The sequence below is a fragment of the Carlito syrichta genome, unplaced genomic scaffold (assembly GCF_000164805.1).
Source record: "Carlito syrichta isolate Samal-C Ts95f unplaced genomic scaffold, Tarsius_syrichta-2.0.1 Scaffold315477, whole genome shotgun sequence".
Lineage (NCBI taxonomy): Eukaryota > Metazoa > Chordata > Mammalia > Primates > Tarsiidae > Carlito > Carlito syrichta.
Genome location: NW_007259573.1, coordinates 343,963 through 363,937, shown reverse-complemented (window position 1 = coordinate 363,937; position 19,975 = coordinate 343,963). Strand labels below are relative to the sequence as shown.

General features: G+C 36.8%; 1 protein-coding gene across 3 annotated transcripts in view; it reads right to left on the bottom strand.

The window, feature by feature from the left end:
• ZNF148 (zinc finger protein 148) overlaps positions 1 to 19,975 on the bottom strand; it is a 141,334-nt gene that overhangs the window by 81,204 nt on the left and 40,155 nt on the right. The window contains exons 3-4 of one of the 3 annotated variants that reach the window (XM_021706358.1): positions 15,726 to 15,804; positions 10,317 to 10,456 (exon numbers count right to left, since the gene is read on the bottom strand). The gene's annotated coding sequence lies outside the window, so the exon portion shown is untranslated. Of the gene's footprint in view, positions 1 to 10,316; positions 10,457 to 15,725; positions 15,810 to 19,975 lie in introns of all 3 variants that reach the window. The other 2 variants (XM_021706357.1, XM_008072874.2) reach the window with 2 other exon arrangements.

The window sequence follows — 19,975 nt, the reverse complement described above, 5'->3', positions numbered from 1 at the left end:
CCGGAGAGAAAACTTTACTAAAATGAACAGCTCAAAAAAACTTTATAAACAACAAAATGAACAAAATACAATTCATACTTGCTAATTTTGTCTTCCCTGGCACCAGGTAATTGCCAGGCTAGAATATATACAGAACAAAAGACCAAGCATCTGATCTCTCTTTTCAAAATCTTTATGTAACAAAGTTAAAATCTAAAGGTCAAAGATTTTAAATATATCACCAAATAACTGCTCTCTTCAAATATTTTATTTACCATATTTCTTAGAGAATAAACTATAACGAACCATAATTCTTTTTAAAAGGCTAAAATTTGATATCCTGGCCATCTCTTTGGAAATCCTTACAAATAAATTACATTACTTTCTCAACTATTTACTATTATTTTCTCAAGTAATCTGGAAAGCCCCTAACTTAATAAAGACTCATATACACAGAAAATCATACTTTATTGCAATTCTTTATTGCTGCTGCAGCTGCTATTGTCACATACAGCATTATTTTTTTAAATGAGAGCTTTTATAGTATATGGTAGATTTAAAAGAAAGATCAACTTAGAGAAAATGCCCTTGGTCAGACTCTCTGTCTTTTTTTAAAAAACAAACAAACAGCCAAAATTGAAGCAGACTTGTTGCTCCAACTCAAAGTCTACATCTCCCTACTGCAGCTGTCCCTCAATTCCAAATGCTTTTGATCATGCACTTCATTAATTTAAATTTTTTAGCATAACCTATTATGTGCATTCTACTGAAAACTATATTCTTATAGTACTGTACTGTGCCAATGTATTATATATAGAGAGATACGCATGAAAACAAACAAAAATATAAATTTTTACTAACCTTACCTCTAACATCAAGACGAAATATTAAGTAGTGAAGAAGTAGTGGTACTTTGGGGACAGAGAATATTTTGGGGGGAAAAGACTTAAGTGCCAGAATGAGAGACTTGGAATAGGAAGATAGCACACCTCTATACAGAGGTAGTAAATTAGAAAGAATGTGGAAATACTGCAAGTAAAAATCAAATCTGACCAAAAATATTCCTGAGAGGCCATATGCACAGAGAATGGAATCTTACTTTTTACATACAGTTCCTTGTTCCCATGGCCTCAAATTAAGTCATACATTTGGAGTTAAATTGGATAGCTTGAAAACTCTGAAATAGCCTGAAATTTCCTCAAAATACCAGAAAATACTAAGAATCAGACTCCAATATCAATGAACACAAGGTTTTAAACAAGACAAGGTTTTAAAGTGAGCCTTGGAAATATCTATCAAAATGAAAATGCATAACTCTTTTTCTTTTTTTTAAGTCAGAGTCACACAATCAAGGCCACCGCAGCCTCTACCTGCTGGGCTTAGGCGATTCTTCCACCTCAGCCTTCTAAGTAGCTGGATCTACAGGCACGGATCACCATGCCTGGCTAATTTTTTGACTTATTGTAGAGATGAGGTCTCGCTAAGTTGCCCAGGCTGGTCTCAAACTCCTGGGCTCAGGCAATTCTCTTGTCTCTGCCTCCCACAGCGCTGGGATTAGAGGTGTGAGCCACCGCACCCAGCCAAAACTGCACTACTCTTGACCCAGCAACCTCACTGCTAGTACACAATCCTAAGGGTTTATTCCTTGAAGTTCACCAAGGATATGTGTACAAGGATGCTTGGTTCAACTCTTCAATGGAAAATACTGGCAACAACCTAAACCAGTAGGAAACTTGGTACATTATGATTCAACCACACAACAAAATACATGTAGCCAAAAAAGGGAATGAGGTTAGTGATATGTGCTAGTTCTCCAAGATACATTAAATTTTTAAAATCAAGAAAACCTATGGATAGTAAGATCCTTTTCACACAATTTTTTAAAGGATACATAGCTCAATCAACAATTATTCTAGGGCTGGGTGTAGTGGCTCATGCCTGTAATCCTAGCACTTTAGGAGGTTGAGGCAGGAGGATTGCATGAGGCCAGGAGTTCAAGACCAGCCTGGGTAACAAAGCAAGACCCCATTTCTACAAAAAATATTTTAAAGAGCTGGGCATGGTGAGGCACAAGTGTAATTCCAGGTACTCAGGAGGCTAAGGCAGGAGGACTGCTTGAGCCCAGGAGATCAAGGCTATGATCATGCCATTGTTCTTCACCACTACACTCTAGCCCAGGTGAGAGAGTAAAACCTTGTCTGACACACACACAAAAAGTTATTCTAGAGTATATTTTTCTTCTAGAAAGAAATCTAACATTAAAATTTGGAAAGTGAAATTAAAAAGGATCTACAGGAAGAAGACAGATTTTGGCTTTCTCTTTATTCCTTTTTCAAGTCATCTTTTTGTTTTCTTTTTTTAATGCTATAACAAGGTAAAAGGGTATGAGTAACAAAATTGACTTCTAGGTATTGTTTTCTTCTTTATTTTAAAAGAAAAACTTTGTGTTATTTTAAAATGTTTTAAAGACAAATAAAGTAAGATATTACATACCTTGACTTGTCTCTGGCCACAGTTAGATGGCCAAGAAATGCAAAAAGCCCTCAAACAAAAAAAGGAAATTTTAATAGGCCTATGGAAAAGGGAACAGAAGAAAGCTGCACTTAAAAAAAAAGATAAAGCAGCAGAAAATACATTTCTTTGGTCCTTACACCTCACTTCTATGCCACTACCGTTTTCATCTTTTCCCCTTGTAATTCTTTTTTTATTTTTTTTTTTGAGTTGGAGTCTCACTCCGTCACCCAGACTGGAATGCAGTGGCATGCTCCCGGCCACCGCAGCCTCGACCCACTGGGCTCCTGCAATCCTTCTGCCTCAGCCTTCCGAGTAGCTGGAATTACAAGCATGCGCTACCAGGCCCAGCTGATTTTTATTTTAATTTATTGTAGAGATGAGGTCTCGCCAAGTTGCCTGGGTGGGTCTCGAACCCACGGGCTCAGGCAATCCACTCACTTCAGTCTCCCAAAGTGCTGGAATTACAGGCTGAGTAACCAAGCCCGGCTCCTCTTGTAACTCTTAAGTGGTCTCAGTCAAAACTCTCAGGTGTTTCACTGTACTTTCAAAATTCCAAATACAACAAAGGGTCCCATGCTCAAAATCTAACACATGCTATATCCCTTCTCTAATATCAATACTTTCAGGGAGGATCAGCCAAGTATAAAGAAAGAAAACTGACATAATCAAGCCCCACTAACATGTGAATAGTTAAATGTCTCTTCCTGTTAAATCTCTGAAAAGCTAACTGTCTTCTGACCCAAATGTGTGTACAACTAATGGAAAGTTAGGGTTAGGGATATTACACAGGAGAGAAGAGGAAAGAAATAATGCTTCCTTTAAATAATAACACATGAAAAACTGCTCTGGGAGGAAAACAACAACAACTAAACAATTAATTTCAGCTCTCAGGAGCCTCTGCCAACTGTAAAAACAAGAATATACATAAAGTAATAAGCCACTCTGACGCCTTGTGAAAATTCTTTATTTTCTAAGTGAAGGGACCTTGGACAGCAGACACCACAGTACAAAATGGCAGAGCTGTTAAGAACCAAAACAGTGGCTCAAGGCTGTAATCCCAGCACTTTGGGAGGTAAGGAGATTGCCTGAGCGCATGGGTTTGAGAACAGCCTGGGCAGCTTGGCGAGACCTCATCTCTACAATAAATCAAAAAATTAGCCAGGCATGGTGGCACATGCCTGTAGTTCTGGTTCCGGCTACTTGGAAGGCTGAGGTGGAAGGAACGCTGGAGCCCAGCAGGTTGACACTGGGGTAAGCCAAGAGTGCGCCACAGCACTCCAGCCTGGGTGAGGGGTGAGACTAACTCAAAAAAAAAAAAAAAACGACCAAGAAAGGATGGAAAATGATGCCCAAGAGTTAATTCAGCTAAAGGTGGGCTAGCAATCCTTCCTCCGCAGTCCAAGTAACCTGGAGTAGAGAATGCTGAAAACCAGAACAACGCCGGAGAAAGAAAGGAGGAGGACTAGCTCGGGCCAGCATCTCCTAAATTTCCCCTTACAGATTATTTCAAACTGTATTCTTACCCTACTTTCAAGATTTATTCTTCCCTGACCACCATCCCTCTGAGAGAGAAGTTGGAAGGTATGACTACAGGAGTACTTAGGGACCACAACACGGCTTTCTGCTCCCTTCAATTCACCCTCCAAACTGCTACCACACACACATACACACACACACACACAACCATCCTTTCCTACAGACAAGTGTTTGGTTCAGCTGTGTAAAAGTCATCCTAACTGTAGTGACTTAAGTAGTCCCCAGTCATTTAAGCCTAGTGATAAAAGCTGAACTTTAAAAGAACATAAATTAGTGGTCATCACTTTTCTCCTGTCTTCCAGAAAAAACAGTTGACTCTTCTTGTCACCTTCTAATTTAATGTTTCTAATCAACTATGTGCAAGCAATTAGAAACTAAGCCTTATAGATTTATAAGTTGAGACAGAGACAGGGTTTTTAATAAGGAATTAAACACATGGGCTTCCCTTCACCAGGATTTTTTATTCATTTCTTTATTTTTAAATTATACATATGTGGGGTACAAGTCAGGACTAATGACACAAGCAGGCTGTATGCAGGTGAAGTTTAGACTTCCAACTGGCTCTCATTTCCCCTGGTTTAGGACCAGGTACCCTTTCTGATGCTACATACACATGGGCTTTTAATACAAACATTTCCAACAATTGTTTCCAAAACCTGGGGGACTGTTTAGGCTCGTTTTCAGAAGACACAGCTAATGGGGGCATAACATATGGACAAGCTGGACATTACTTCTCATTTTTAAACAAACATGCAAGGTTCTTAAAATGCTTGCTGAGGTTTTTAATAGAAGTTTTACACAATTAATGAGGAAAATTTACTTCCAAATTAATAGGTTTGTGTCTGTATTATAAAATTCAGAGCCGGGCTCGGTGGTTCAGACTGTAATCTCGCGCTTTGGGAGGCTGAGGTGAGTGGATTGCCTGAGCCCATGGGTTCAAGACCCGCCTGGGCAGTGAGACCTCATCTCTACAATAAATCAAAAAATTAGCCAGGTGTGGTGGCACGCACCTGTAATTCCAGTTAATTGGAAGGCTGAGGCAGAAGAATTGCCGGAGCCCAGCAGGTGGAGGCTGCGGTGGCTGGGAGCGGCCACTGCACTCCAGTCTGGGAGACGGAGTGAGACTCCAACTCAAAATAAATAAATAAATAAATAAAGTTCAGATAATGATAATTCAGAGATTATGATCTTCCTGGAGAAAAAAGACAATGTGTACTAGATGTAAGAAACTGTGCTGGACACCTTTATATGTTATCTTTCTTAATATCTATAATAACTTCCAAGACAGTAAGAGTATATCCTCCATTTAACAGACAAAGAAACTGGGATTATCCAAAACCACATACTAGGAAGTCAACTGGGATTTCAAACCACGTTTGCCTGACTCAATGCACTTTTTTTTTTTTTACCATGCCATACTGTTTCCTGACTTAACAAGGCTCTACAGCCATTAGAAAGCCATTGAACTCATTCTCCTCTCACCACCTACTCCAAGGTCTCTCTATAACTGCTGCTTGCCTTGAGAAGGCAATCAAACTCTGCTTAGCGAATTACTCCATCTCGTGGAGAACTTTCTGACACTGAACGTTTTTCTTCTTCCGACACTTTTGATATTTTCTATTTTTCAACTTCCATCTATTACTCATACCTCCGTGAATTTCTCCTTAACCATTCTTTTCATCATGAGTTTACATATATCCTCTTAAACTACCTTCCTTCCCCCATTCTTTCTTAAAGGCTTAACAGGAAAATCTCTCTCTTTTACTTTCCCATTTCCAACTAAAAACTTAAAAAAGAATCCTGAATACAGCTGAGAAATGTAAGACAAGTCAGTGCTAATGACACAGCTATGTCAAGGAAAGAGGGTTATAAGTGCCAACGTCAACAGATTTAAAGGTTTGTGTAGTACCTTCTAAGATTTTGTAAAGCACTTTGTTCCCTTTCCAAATGAACATGAATATCCATGTGCCACTTAACACCTTTAATTAATCTGTATTCAAGCATGAAAGAAATAAATATTTCTCATTTAAAAATCCTTCTTGGCTGCAGACTCTATTGCTGCTGTCCTACCCCCTGTGCCCTTCACAATGTATCTTATAATGTATCTTCTCTTTAATAAAGCTACCCTTCTAAAAAAATAAAATAAAATAAATAAAAATTCTTCTCTTCTGTTTTATTTAATGAGTTTGGCAGGAATATTGTTTTCCATAAACTTTTATTGAACAATGTAGAAATTCAACTATTAGAGTCAAAGAAGATTATAAGAGGCAAGTTTAGGAGCCTAAACATCATTATCTTTTCAGTAAAAAGAGTAAACTTATTCCGCAACTTTGGGAGACTGAGGTGAGTGGGTTGCCTGAGTCCACGGGTTCGAGACCCGCCTGCGCAACTTGGCGAGACCTCATCTCTACAATAAATAAAAAAAATATTAGCCAGGCGAGGTAGCGCGCGCCTGTAGTTCCAGTTACTTGGAAGGCTGAGGCGGAAGGATCGCCGGAGCCCAGCAGGTTAAGGCTGCAGTGGCCAAAAGTGGCCACTGCACTCCAGTCTGGGCAACAGAGTGAGACTCCAGCTCAAAAATAAAAAATAAGAGTAAACTTAAAGTATCCTCACAAATTCAACAATACCTCCCAATACCCACTCTGTACCAGAACCCATTTAACCTGAAAAGAAATTTCACTTGTAAGCAGAAGAGAAGTATTCAAAAGAATATGTTCCAAAAACAAGTAAAATAAAAAAGCTAAATTTCACTAATTTCATCTGATTCAAAACATTTTCGGCCAGGCTCAGTGGCTCAGCCTGTAATCCCAGTACTTCAAGAGGCCGAGGTGAGTGGATTGCCTGAGCCCGCGGGTTCGAGACCCACCTGGGCAACTTGGTAAGACCTCATCTCTACAATAAATCAAAAACTAGCCAGGCGTGGTAGCATATGCCTATAGTTCCAGCTACTTGGAAGGCTGAGGCGGAAGGATCGCTGGAGCCCAGCAGGTCGAGGCTGCGGTGGCCGGGAGTAGCCATTGCACTCTAGTCTGGGTGACAGAGTGAGACTCCAACTCAAAAAAAAAAAAAAAGTTTTCGGCAAACTCCTTGTTGTTTGGAGGATACCAGTTACATTAATTTGGATATTAACGTTTCAAACTATGTGAGTAAAAAACTGCACCTTAAAATATAAGCATTAGAAATACAAATATTGGCTGGGCGCAATGGCTCCCACCTGTGATCCCAGCACTTTGGGAAGCCTAGACAGGAGAATGCTTGAGTTCAAGACCAGCCTGGGCAACATAGCAAGCTCGTATCTATACAACAAATTTAAAAATTAGCCAGGTGTAGTGGTACATGCCCATAGTCCCAGCTACTAGGAAGACTCAAATAGAAGAATCATCTGCACTACAGCCTGGGTGACAGAGTGAAACAAAGAAAGGAAAAGAGAAAGGGAGGAAGGAGAAAGAAGGAAAGAAAAGAAAGAAAAATATCAACCAGTCTAATGATCATTTGTTAAGATGAAAAAACTCAAGATCAATACGAATTTTCTAATAAATGTAGTATTTACCATTCCTAAGAAGTCTTCTATTCTCTCTCAACCTTCAAGAATATAATTTTAAACTAAGCAGAAACTGCTTAATCTCTCACTAAGGAACAAAATTCTTTTCTTTTTTTTTATTTTTTTGAGTCGGGGTCTCACTCTGTCACCCAGGGTGAAGTGCAGTGACATGATCACGGCTCACTGCAGCCTCAACCTGCTGGGCTCAGGTGATCCTTCAGTCTCTGTCTTCCAAGTCGCTGGAACTACAGGCACGCACCCCCATGCCCGGCTGATTTTTTTTCATTTATTGTAGAGATGAGGTCTTGCCAAGTTGCCAGTCTCAAACTCCTGGTCTCAGGTAGTCCTCTCGCCTCAGTCTCTCAAAGAGCTGGAATTACAAGCATGAGCCACCGTGCCTGAACATGTTAATTTTTAAAGTGCTACTTAAAAATTAATTAATTTTCAAAACACCCTAATAGGCACATCATTTATAATAATGGCAACAGGACAAAAAGGTCTTTCTGATCAGTACTTACAACAATAAAATATATTTAAACAGATATTTAATTTCAGTAGCTGCCAATACAATCACTAATCAGAGAATTTACAAGCTAAGATTAATCATTTTATACATATGACAACTAAAAAAAGATAACTACTTTTTCACCATAGAAAAATAATTTATATTTAAGACAAAGTTAACAGGTATTTCTACATAACACTGAAGCTCCCTAAAGTAAAACAGAAGCTAAGCATATTCTACACTCCAAATATTTATCACCAAGGTTTTCTCAAATAATATAACAAAAGACAATGGTATTTAGAAATATTAAAACATCAATCTGGGCATGACTGCTCATGCCTGTAGTCCCAGCACTTTAGGAGGCTGAGGCGGGCAGACTGCTGGAGCCCAGGAGTTCAAGACCAACCTGGGCAACATAGCAAAATCTCGTCTCTACAAAAAAATAAAAAGATTAGCCGGGCACAGTAGTACACGCCTGTAGTACCAATTACTTGAGATGCTGAGGTGGAAGGACTGCCTGAGCCCAGGAGTTCGAGGCTGCAGTGAGCCATAACTGTCGTGATCATGCCAGTGTATCCTAGCCTGAGTGACAGAGTGAAACCCCAACTCAGGTAAAAAAAAATTCAAAAACAGCTATAATGTACCTTTAAAAAGAGTGGAAGGGGGGGAAAGGGAAAAGATCCAAGCAAAACAGAATCCTACAGTCTACATTATATACTAGTATCAATAAACATTAATATTCAAAATACTGATTCTATTAAACTATGAATTTTCTACAGTCTTGATAATTAAAAAATACTTCTTAACTTCTCTGTATACTATCAATAAATGTTAAATACCTAATGGTTTAAATGAGACAGGGCCAGGCACACACCACCATGTCCACCTTGCTACTGGTTATTTATTTTTTTATTTTTTTTGATTTGGAGTCTCACTCTGTCACCCAGACTGGAGTGCAGTGGCCACTCCTGGCCACCGCAGCCTCGACCTGCTGGGCTCTGGCGATCCTTCTGCCTCAGCCTTCTGAGTCGCCGGAATTATAGGCACATGCTACCACGCCCAGCTAATTTTTTGATTTTATTGTAGAGCTGAGGTCTTGCCTGCCCAGGCGGGTCTCGAACCCGCGGGCTCGGGCAATCCACTCACCTCAGCCTCCCAAAGGCGCGGGATTACAGGCTGATCCACCGAGCCCAGTGCTAGTTACTTTTAATATGTCCTATTAGTAATCAAGACTCATTCCAGAACAGAAAAAGGTGTTAACTATTTATATCACTTTGTTATTTTAAACGGAAAGTAAATCAGACTCAAATACTAATGTGACAGAGAGTTGGCTGTCTTCCCAGAATCTGTTGTCTTTTTACCCAATAATAAAAATTGAGACACATGGCTGCCTAGGTAAGATTCATTTCCCAGCAGCCCCTGCAGCTGGTTGTGACCATGTGACAAAGTTATAGCCAGTGGGATACAAGTGGAAGCCATATACATAACTTCCCTAAAGGGGAGACAATGGTAACTATACTAGCCCATAATGCAGGAGCCACATATTCGGAATAGAGCAAGACAAAGGAGCCCTGGGTCATAATGATCTGGAGCTTCCATATAATCTTGGGATTGTTTATATGGACTTTTCAAATAAAAATAAATATATTTATTTCTACCTTTATAAGCCTCTGTCACAGTAGCCAAGTCTATAAATGATTACTGAATTATCTATAAGACTGCTTCCTTATATTAGTACAGGCAAACATATATGTACACATGTAACAGATATATTTTTCACATTTTAAAAATTGTAAGGCAATCATCATTAAATTGGATTAACAGGTCTAATTATCCCAAGTATAAAAATAGCTTCCCTGAAAATTCTTGAAAATTTAATGTGGGTGTATATGTATTCAAGATAGGAGGGTGAAAAATGCAGTACTCTGTTGAGAAAAAGGGTTAAACAAGAAAACAACTTCTCACTTAAATTTTACTTAAGATTACATGCTAAACTACACACAGAAAACTAGATTTACAATCTAAAATGATATCATAATTTATCAACTTTCCCTTAAAGGAGTTTTCTAAAGAAAAAAAAAATCTCAAGAAAAAATACTAAAGTTTCTTCAAGATATAAACATTAAAACTTAAAGAAACTATTACATAAATTCAACATAACATTGTAGCAGTCCAAAAAAGATTTCTTATTTTTCAAAATTTATTTATTCAAGATTTTAAAAAAATAAGTATTAAAATTACCTGAGACTAAGATAAAAATGAAGACTTCAAGGAAGGGAATGCTGTAGAGTTGAAAAAGAAATCATGGTTGAGTTTCTATCTTTCATAGGTTTCAGAAACAAACCCTCAATATCTCCTTAATCACTTATGCCATCCAATTCCTACAATAAAACACACATACACACAACTCATTATTTATCAAGAGAAAAATGCTATACAAATACAGTATGTGCAAACTGGTATGAACACTGAAGTGATCACTTTTGTAAACACAGAAAGCTATGACTGAATGGCCAATGCACTGACTTGTTTTGAAGTCTAAAACTGTAAAAATACAATAGTGGTAGGTAGTAACTAAGAAATAACCTTGGCTTTATGAAGAATGCCTAGATTTGGAGTCTACAGCTTCAGAAATACGAGATATTAAAGGAAATTTAGAGGGCTAGAGACCTAAAAGTTTGAAAAGAAAAAATAAAACTTAAGAAACTACTTAAAAACACTATTCACATCTGCTTTGTAAAGTCTATTAAGAGAGAAGCAGGCCTTCCAAACATCAAACAGAGCTAAGAGCATACAGAATGCGTGAGTGTTTACAACAGAAAGGATTACAGTTATAAAATCAGATTAAACACCTAGATACAGAAACCTGATCAGCAAGGTCACTATTGACAGAAAAGCTGACCAAAAAAGATGGAAATAACCACATGGAAAATGTGCAGCATACCCAAAACAAAAACAAAGGGTACAGGCTGTACACAAGAGGAAAACTTCCTGACAGTAAGCATTTCTGAGTTAAAAGACATAAAATTTTATGGACTTTCCTACCTGGAAATCCTTAAAAATAATAGATTCCCATCTATCAAGAATAGTTTGTATACATTTCTTTACAAGAAACTTGGAGACTAGATGATATATGAAAGATACCATGATTTTACATCAGTTTATGAGGATGCTAAGGCAAAAAGTATAGCCTCTCCTATCTATAGCAAAACCAGTAATAATTTCATGCTTAAACTTCAGAAACTATACTATTAATTCATTTTTATTTAATTTCAAATTTGTTTACATATTTTAATAAGTTCACAGTGGCTCAAGCCTATAAACCCAGCACTTTGGGAGGTGGAGGCAAGAGGACTGCCTGAGCTCAGTGATTCAAGACCAGCCTGAGCAACATGGCAAGACCCTGTCTCTACTATTTAAAAAAAAAAAAATTAGTCAGGTATGGTGGCACATGCCTGTGGTTTCTGTTACTTAGAAGACTGAGGCGGAAGGATCACCTGAGCCCAGTAGGTTTAGGCTGTGGTGGCCATGAGCGTGCCACTGTACTCTAGTCTGGGTGACAGAGAGAGACACTGACTCAAAAAAAAAAAACAAAAAACACCAACCATTTCAGAAGTTACCTGGATTTTCATGCATGTCTAGTTTTCCAGATAAATTTCTGTCCAAAATTAAATTTCTTTTTTCCAATAGGATTGTATCATATATAAACCACAGTGAAATGACAAAAATACCAACAATAAGGGTGGGAGAAGTTAATCACACTCCAGAGTTGTTGAAATATATCTTGTAAACATCTATTATAGATAGATTAAATATGTTCAAAGGAACTCATGTTTTAAATTTAATTAAGAAAACTATCAATCAACAATAAGAGATTCTCAACAAAGATACAGAAATTATGAAAAAGAATCAAATGAAAATTCTGAAGTCAAAGACTACAGTAACTGAAATTTTAAAAATTATCAAAAGGCTGAACAGCAGATTCAAGATGGCGGAAGAAAAACAACAACCTTAAAGATATATCAACAGAAATTATCCACTCTGGACCGGGCATGGTGGCTCAACCCTGTAATCCCAGCACTTTGGGAGGCTGAGCCGTAAGGATTGCCTGAGCCCAGGGGTTCAAGATCAGCCTGGACAACTTGGTGAGACCTCGGTCTACAATATATCAAAAATTAGCCAGGTGTGGTAGTGCATGCCTGTAGTTACGGCTACTTAGAAGGCTGAGGCAAAAGGATCGCCAGAGCCCAGCAGGTCAACACTGGGGTGGCTGTGAGCGTGCCACTGTACTCCAGCCTGGGCGACAGAGTGAGACTCTGAATCAAAAAAAAAAAAAGAAAGAAATTATCCACTCTGAAGAACAGAGTGAAAAAAGATAGAAGAAAAAGGAACCTCAAAGACACATGGAACAACATTCAGCTTATCAACACTTCTGGAGTTCCAGGAGAAAAGAGCAGAAAAAAATTTAATAAAATTTTGGCCATAAACTTCTCATATTTGGTTTTCTTTATGAAATAAATGTACAGCTCCAAGAAGCACAATGAACTGCAAGAATTAAGATAAATACAAATCAACCTACGTCACAATCAAACTGCTGAAAGCAAACACAGGGGAAAAATCTTGAAAGCAGAAAGAGAACTATAATTCAGCATGGACAGGGAACCATCAATAAGATAATGGCTAACTTTCCACTAGAAACAATAGATGCTAAAAGACAGAGAAATCACATATTCAAAGAGCTAAAAGATATAACTTGTCAATCAAGAAGGCAACAAAATTATCCTTCAAAAATTAAGGGATAAAGATTGATATAGTTTGGATGTCTGTCTCCTCCAAATCTCATGTTATCCCCAATGTATTGAGGTAGGGCCTAGTGGAAAGAGTTTGGGTCATGGGGGTGGATACCTCATGAATGGCCTGGTGACATTCTCACAGTAATGAGTACATTCTCACCCTATTAGTTCATGTGAGAGCTGGTTGTTTAAAAGAGCCTGGCACCTCCTTCTCTCTCTCTTGCTTCCTCTCTCGCCATGTGACACACCTGCTCCCCTTCACCTTCCAACATGATTGTAAGCTTCCTGAGGCCTCATCAGAAGTAAATGCTGGCACCATGTTTCTTGTACAGCCTCAGCCTGCAGAACTGTGAGCCAAAATAAATCTCTTTTGTTTATAAATTACCCAGCCTCATATATTCTTTTATGGCAACAAAAAACGGACAAATACAAAGACATTCCCAGATAAACAAAAACTGAGAATTTTTTGCTAGCACACCTGCCTTCAACATGAAATACTAAAAAAGTCCATCAGGCTGAAAGGGAAAGACATCAGGCTCAACACACAGAAAGAAATGAAGAGCACCAGAAATGATAAATATGTGGGTTAATCTAAAAGACTATAAATATATTTTTCTCTTCTTTAAAAGACCTATGGATGTATAAAACAGTGATTATAGTATTGTACTGCTGGACTTATGACACATATAGATATATTACAGTAGTGGCACAATAGAAAAGAGAAAATGGAGCAATATTGAAACAAAATTTCTTTATCTTACTGATATTAATTAGACTGTTAAAATACATAATCCTCACAGCAGTCACAAAGAAAATATCTTTAAATATACATACAGTAAAAAATCAACAGAGTAATTACAATGGCACACTAAAAATTAAATTCAACACAAAAAGCAGTAAAGGAGACATAGAGGGGCAAAAAATAGGAGATATATACAAAGCAAATAGCAAAATAGCAAATGCAAATCCAACTATATCCATAATTAAATGCCAATGGTCTAAACAGCCCAATGGAAAGGCAAAAACTGCCAGAATGGGCAAAAAAACAAATTCCAACTGTATGCTATCAACAAAAGACACATCCTACATTCAAAACTGAAAATTAAAAGTATGAAAATAAAAAAGATATACTATGAAAACAGTAACCATAAAAGCAATGAAATAGCTATATTAAAATCATACAGCCGGGCTCGGTGGCTCAGCCTGTAATCCCGCGCCTTTGGGAGGCTGAGTTGAGTGGATTGCTTGAGCCTGCGGGTTCGAGACCTGCCTGGGCAGCGAGACCTCATCTCTACAATAAATCAAAAAATCAGCTGGGCGTGGTAGCGCATGCCTGTAATTCCGGCTACTTGGAAGGCTGAGGCGGAAGGATCACCGGAGCCCAGCAGGTCGATGCTGCGGTGGCCGGGAGCAGCCACTTCACTCCAGTCTGGGCGACAGAGTGAGACTCCAACTCAAAAAAAAAAAAAAAATCATACAAAACACTTTAAGAAAAATAGAAACAAAGAAAGTTAAAGAGTCAATAATCAGGAAGATATAATAACTGTATATGCATCTAAAAGCAGAGTCCTAAAATAATGAAGCAATAACTAATATTATTGAAGGGAAAAGTTAAAAATTCAACAATTATATTTGGAGACTTCAATATCCCACTCTAAATAATTGATAAGAATTTGACAGAAAATTAGCAAAGGTATAGAAGACTTGAACCACACTATCAAACAATACCTAAGTGGCATAAATAAAAACTCTACAAACAAAAGGATAATTTGAATCAGTGCTCCCAGAAGAGATTCTAGAAATTTAAAAAAAAAATGTTCAAGCAATCCAAAAAAACTGACAAGGGGCTCCTTTCCTTAATACACAAAGAACTTCATAAAAAGGCAAAGCACATGACCAAACAGATCACTGAAAATATGCATATGGCCAATAACAATGGAAAAAAATGTTCAAACTCACTCACAATGAAGGAAAAGCAAAGCTAATCAACAAAAAACGGACATATTAAAAAGTCTGACACTAATGAATGTTGTCAGAGAGAGAAAGAGACCCCTTCTCTCACAGACTACAGATATTGAACATTCTTTTTAGAGTTAGGCAATTTATCCACAAATTTTTAAATCTTTGATCCAACAATTTTTCCCTTAGAAATTTATTCTGCAGATATAATTTAAAATATGTGCAAAGACGTATCCAAGAATATTCACTACATTATAATTTATGAAAGCAAAACACTAAAAATCTAAATATTCATAATAGGTTATTAAAGTAATTGTAATACATCCAAATACCAGAATACTTTACAGCATGAATGGAGAAGAAGTTATATGCAAAGCTATGGAATTTTTTTAAAAAATCATGTTGTTAGCCAGGGCTACTGGCTCATGTCTGTATTCCCAGCACTTTGGGAGGCTGAGGCAGGAAGTTTGCTTGAGGCCAGGAGTTCAAAAACAGCCTGGGAAACATAGTGAGAACCCAGTTCCACAAAAAAAACAGAAGTTAGCCAGATATGGCGGTACACACCTGCAGTCCTAACTACTCAGGAGGCCATCAAGAAAGGAGAATCATATATCTTCCTAACAAAACGGAACTGAGGCCTAAAAAAGAGTAATCTAGGTAAGTGAGAGAAGATAATAGATCTTATCCTATAAAATTAATAATGTTAATTCTTTTCAATGTACACATGCCCATATCTACAGATGATGGTATCATGCTATTTATAAATAGGTATAAAAGGAAAAGGAATTGTCCAGTAAGTGCACACTTATACCCAACAGCAAGTATGGGTGCTCACGTATTCACATGGGCATTTATCACAGATGAAAGTTAAAAATTGAGTAAAACAAAGCTGAATTACCTCTACAAAATATGTCAGGCAAATGCCCATCCCGCCAGATCACTTGGCTGAATTTCCAAGCTGTTGATTCCTCTTTCCTCTATCCTACAAAAGTATAAAAATACAGGTTATCCTTCAGAATAATCAGGATTAGACACAGTCTTATAGTCAGGTAAAACAGTTATATCTAAATATTCTAAATCTGAAAAAGTTCTTTCCATGGTAGATACTATTCAATTTTTAAAAATTAGTAGCATCCAATAGTCCAACTGCAAGGATCCATCAATGCTAAATGATATCACAATGATAAGAAATAACTGAGACACAAATGGGACTTTTTCAAATTTAACTTCTAGTGAAGGATTAGGATTTCTCTGAAGTCAGGACAATAACGGTGAATCATCTTAAATATCCTAAAATAAGAAGTAAAGCACAAATGTGTTTCACTAAAATCATATGTTGATATCATCACTCAACTAGAACTACTTCTTCATAAACTCCTACAGTAATATTTTCATTAGCTGAAAAATCTAAAAATATTAAAGATGCAATTTTTGAAAACTTAAAAGTAATTAGTATTTAAAATTTTCAGTGCAAAGAGTATTTAATAATGCTAAAATGGTCCATCAATATTTTCTAAATGTCATTCTGTAATCAACTTTTTAGCAGAGACTAATATAGAAAATTAATATTCTATGTTTGTATTGCATTGATACTGAACACAGATCATTTTCTTCATGTAAGTAGGATATTTTTTCCAAGTATATGAAATTAAGGTAATGAAGACTGAAAATTGAATTTTCAGAAACAAAAAATAGGCCATAATTTTTTACTCAAAAACTATAGAAAAGCATTTTATGTAATAGCCCTAACACATTTTTAAGGCTCAATAAGTATCTCGCACACCAATAAAAGCCATAAATGTAAAAACAGAACAATAAAAGAAATTGAAAATCTCTAGAAAAGAATCAAACACATTAATTCAAGGTTGTGTTTACATAATTTTATCAAGGGACTACAAACAGTACAGTCTTTCAGATAATTTAGCATTTTCTAGTGCTTAACAAGTTAGTAGTTTTGTTGGTAAACTAGTTGCAAACAAAAAAATCTATTTTAAAATAATTCATTTCTATTACGCTCTTAATTGCCTGCCTTAAAGTGTTATAGCCAAGCATTCAAAGAGTATATATGTCATTCTTCTCAAGTTTGCAAAAAGTATATATTTCTATACCAATAGTACCAAAAAGATAATAGCCATTAAAGTATACTACTGTGTTAGACACTGCTGCAAATGGGTAAAGTAAAGCAAAATTTTGTTAAAATAGATTTGATCTAAAGCTGCCTCCCTAGGTAGCAAACTGCAACCTAACTTAGTACGTAAACAAACTACAATCTAATTTAAGAGTATATTCTTGTAACAAGTAACGAAGTCTCAGTCAATCACACAGCAGTTGAGCTTCAGTCAATTACAGACTGCCACCTTATCAGACCATGTCTAAGTAAGGCAAATGCAGCGCTGTAACCAATCAAGCTGTTTCTGTATATCACTTCCTTTATCTGTCTATAAAAACTGACTGCCCATATTGCTGGATGAAACCCTCTGAACCTCTCCTGGATTCAAGTGCTGTCTGATTCATGAATAGTTCTTTGCTCACAAACACTATGCTAAATTTAATTTGTCCAAAGTTCTTCTTTTAACAACTGTATCTGTACTACACTGCTATTCACTACTCTACTAGAATACTATATGTTCTATACATATAGTTCTATGTACATCACTATATTCAACTTTTAGAATTGCTAACACAGCTACAGGTACAAAGTTGAACAGAAAAGAGCACTGCAAAGTCTTCTATACAGGAAATAAAAGTGTCTTCAAATTATACACTTTAATATTATGAGTCTTTAAAAGTTGATTTTATATATCTAGTCCCCAATCAAGACATTATGACATATCACATAAGATGATAATATCTACAGACTGGACAAATGCTTTTGAAATCTTAATATTCTGCTGACAGTGTTTTCACAAAAGCATATTCACCTCCTTACATCACTTCTTATTGAAAATACTAAATTAATGCTGCCATGCATCAAAGAACCTAATTAGACATGCTAAAAGTGAAAGAAACAAAAATAAAATAGTGAAACAAGAAGGAAAAGGAAACATGCCACACCAAAAAATAATATAGCCTCAAAGTCTAATTTATACACAGAAATTTTGCGATTTCTTTCCCACACAACCTTTTCTCTACCATGGAACTTCCAAATTGCCTGTAAATCATCTGTCACATAGTGTACCTCTGGAACCCTACATCATTTAGCATCATTTATCAATTTCATTTCTCCTTCATGGCTTTATCCATGTGGGGAAAAGAAAATCTGCTAAGCTGGAAACAAAATCCCTGCAAGTATTTGTATACCTAATCCTGAACTGTACCCCACATATTTAAAATTAAAAACTTAAAAAAAAAAAACCCTGCAGGTACAAACAACAGGTATAAAATTACTTGGACACCCACCTAACAGTCAGCTAAGATCTTCCATTTTCCTTGCCCTACTCACCCGCTTCAACAGTTAGTGAACATTCCTGCTTAGCAATTTCTTTAAGATTTTGCTAGCTAAGACCAGGTACCATGACTCACATCTGTAATCCTAGCACTTTGGGAGGCTGAGGTGGGAGGACTGCTTGAGCCCAAGAGCTTGAGAGCTGACCGGCAACATAGCAATGAAAAAATTAAAAAATTATTTTAATCACTAAGAAAAAATTAAAAAATTAGCTGGACATGGTGGCACACACCTTTAGTCCCAGCTACATGGGAGGCTGAGGCAGAAGGATCACCTGACCCTAGGAGGTTGAGGTTGCAGTGAGCCATGATCATGCAACAGAGTGAGATTTTGACTTAAAAAAAGATTTTTCTAGCTAAATATTCTTTTATTATAATCACTTTGGCAGATATAAATAGATGAAGACTAAAAATATACAAATGTTCCTCGACTTATGATGGAACTACATGCCAAAAGGTCACAGGTGTATTCCTGTATTTGAATGCCTACAGCTTCTGAATCATCATAAAGGCAAGAAATCCTAAATTGAACCATTGTAAGTCAGGAACTGTCTGTACTTCAAGGTAGGAGTTTTACTTTATTTATGCTATCAATCAAGATAGTATTTGTTTTTAATCAGCCAATGACAGCAGATATGCAATAATATAAGTACAGACTTTTCATTTTACACAGTATTAACTTTTACTTCTATTTAATAATGGTTGCAATCTTCTACCAATTTTAATTTTTATAACAACATTTTCACAAAAAGCATATTCACTTTCTTACATCACTTTTTACTGAAAGCATTAAATTAATGCTGTCACACAAAGAATATAACTAGAAATGCTTTTTTTTTTTTTGAGTTAGAGTCTCACTCTGTAGCCCAGGCTGGAGTGCAGTGGCACGCTCAGTCACCACAGCCTCCACCTGCTGGACTCAGGTGATCTTTCCACCTCGGCCTTCCAAGAAGCTGGAACTATAGGCACATGCCACCACACATGGCTAATTTTTTTATTTATTGTAGAGACGAAGTCTCACTAAGTTGCCCAGACTGGTCTCAAACCCCTGAACTCTCACCTCAGCCTTCCAAAGTGCTGGGATTACAGGCTTAAAGAGAAGAAAAATAAAATAAAATAGTGAAGCAAGAAGGAAAAAGAAACATGCCACACACAAAATAATATAACCTCAAAGTCTAATTTTATAATAATAAAATTTTGTACCAATTTTAATAATTATGGCACAGAAAATCAATGAAATATTTTATAGGAGTCTTTAGCTACTATTCTTCCATTATTTAGTTTTGATATATTGGCAATGTTCCATTATACTTACTAGCAGGTGGTCTGATTTATTAATTTACCCAGCATTTCTATCATTAATTCAGTCAACATGTTTGATCACATGACATATATGTACAATATATTGTCTAAGATTCCTAAGACTTCATAAAATGCCATGGTCTCTGCCCAAGAGTTTACAACTTAACAAGATGGTAAGCACATAAACAGTAAATGTTTGTAATGATAATGCAACATGATAAATTATATAACTGAAGCTTAAGTAATTTATCATAGGAAAATCAAAGTAGAAACAAATTAATTCTCCTACTGCTACCTTTTCAAAAGAAAAGAAAGACTGCCGGGCTTGGTGGCTCAGCCTGCAATCCTGCGCCTTTGAGAGGCTGAGGTGAGTGGATTGCCTGAGCCCGCAGGTTCGAGACC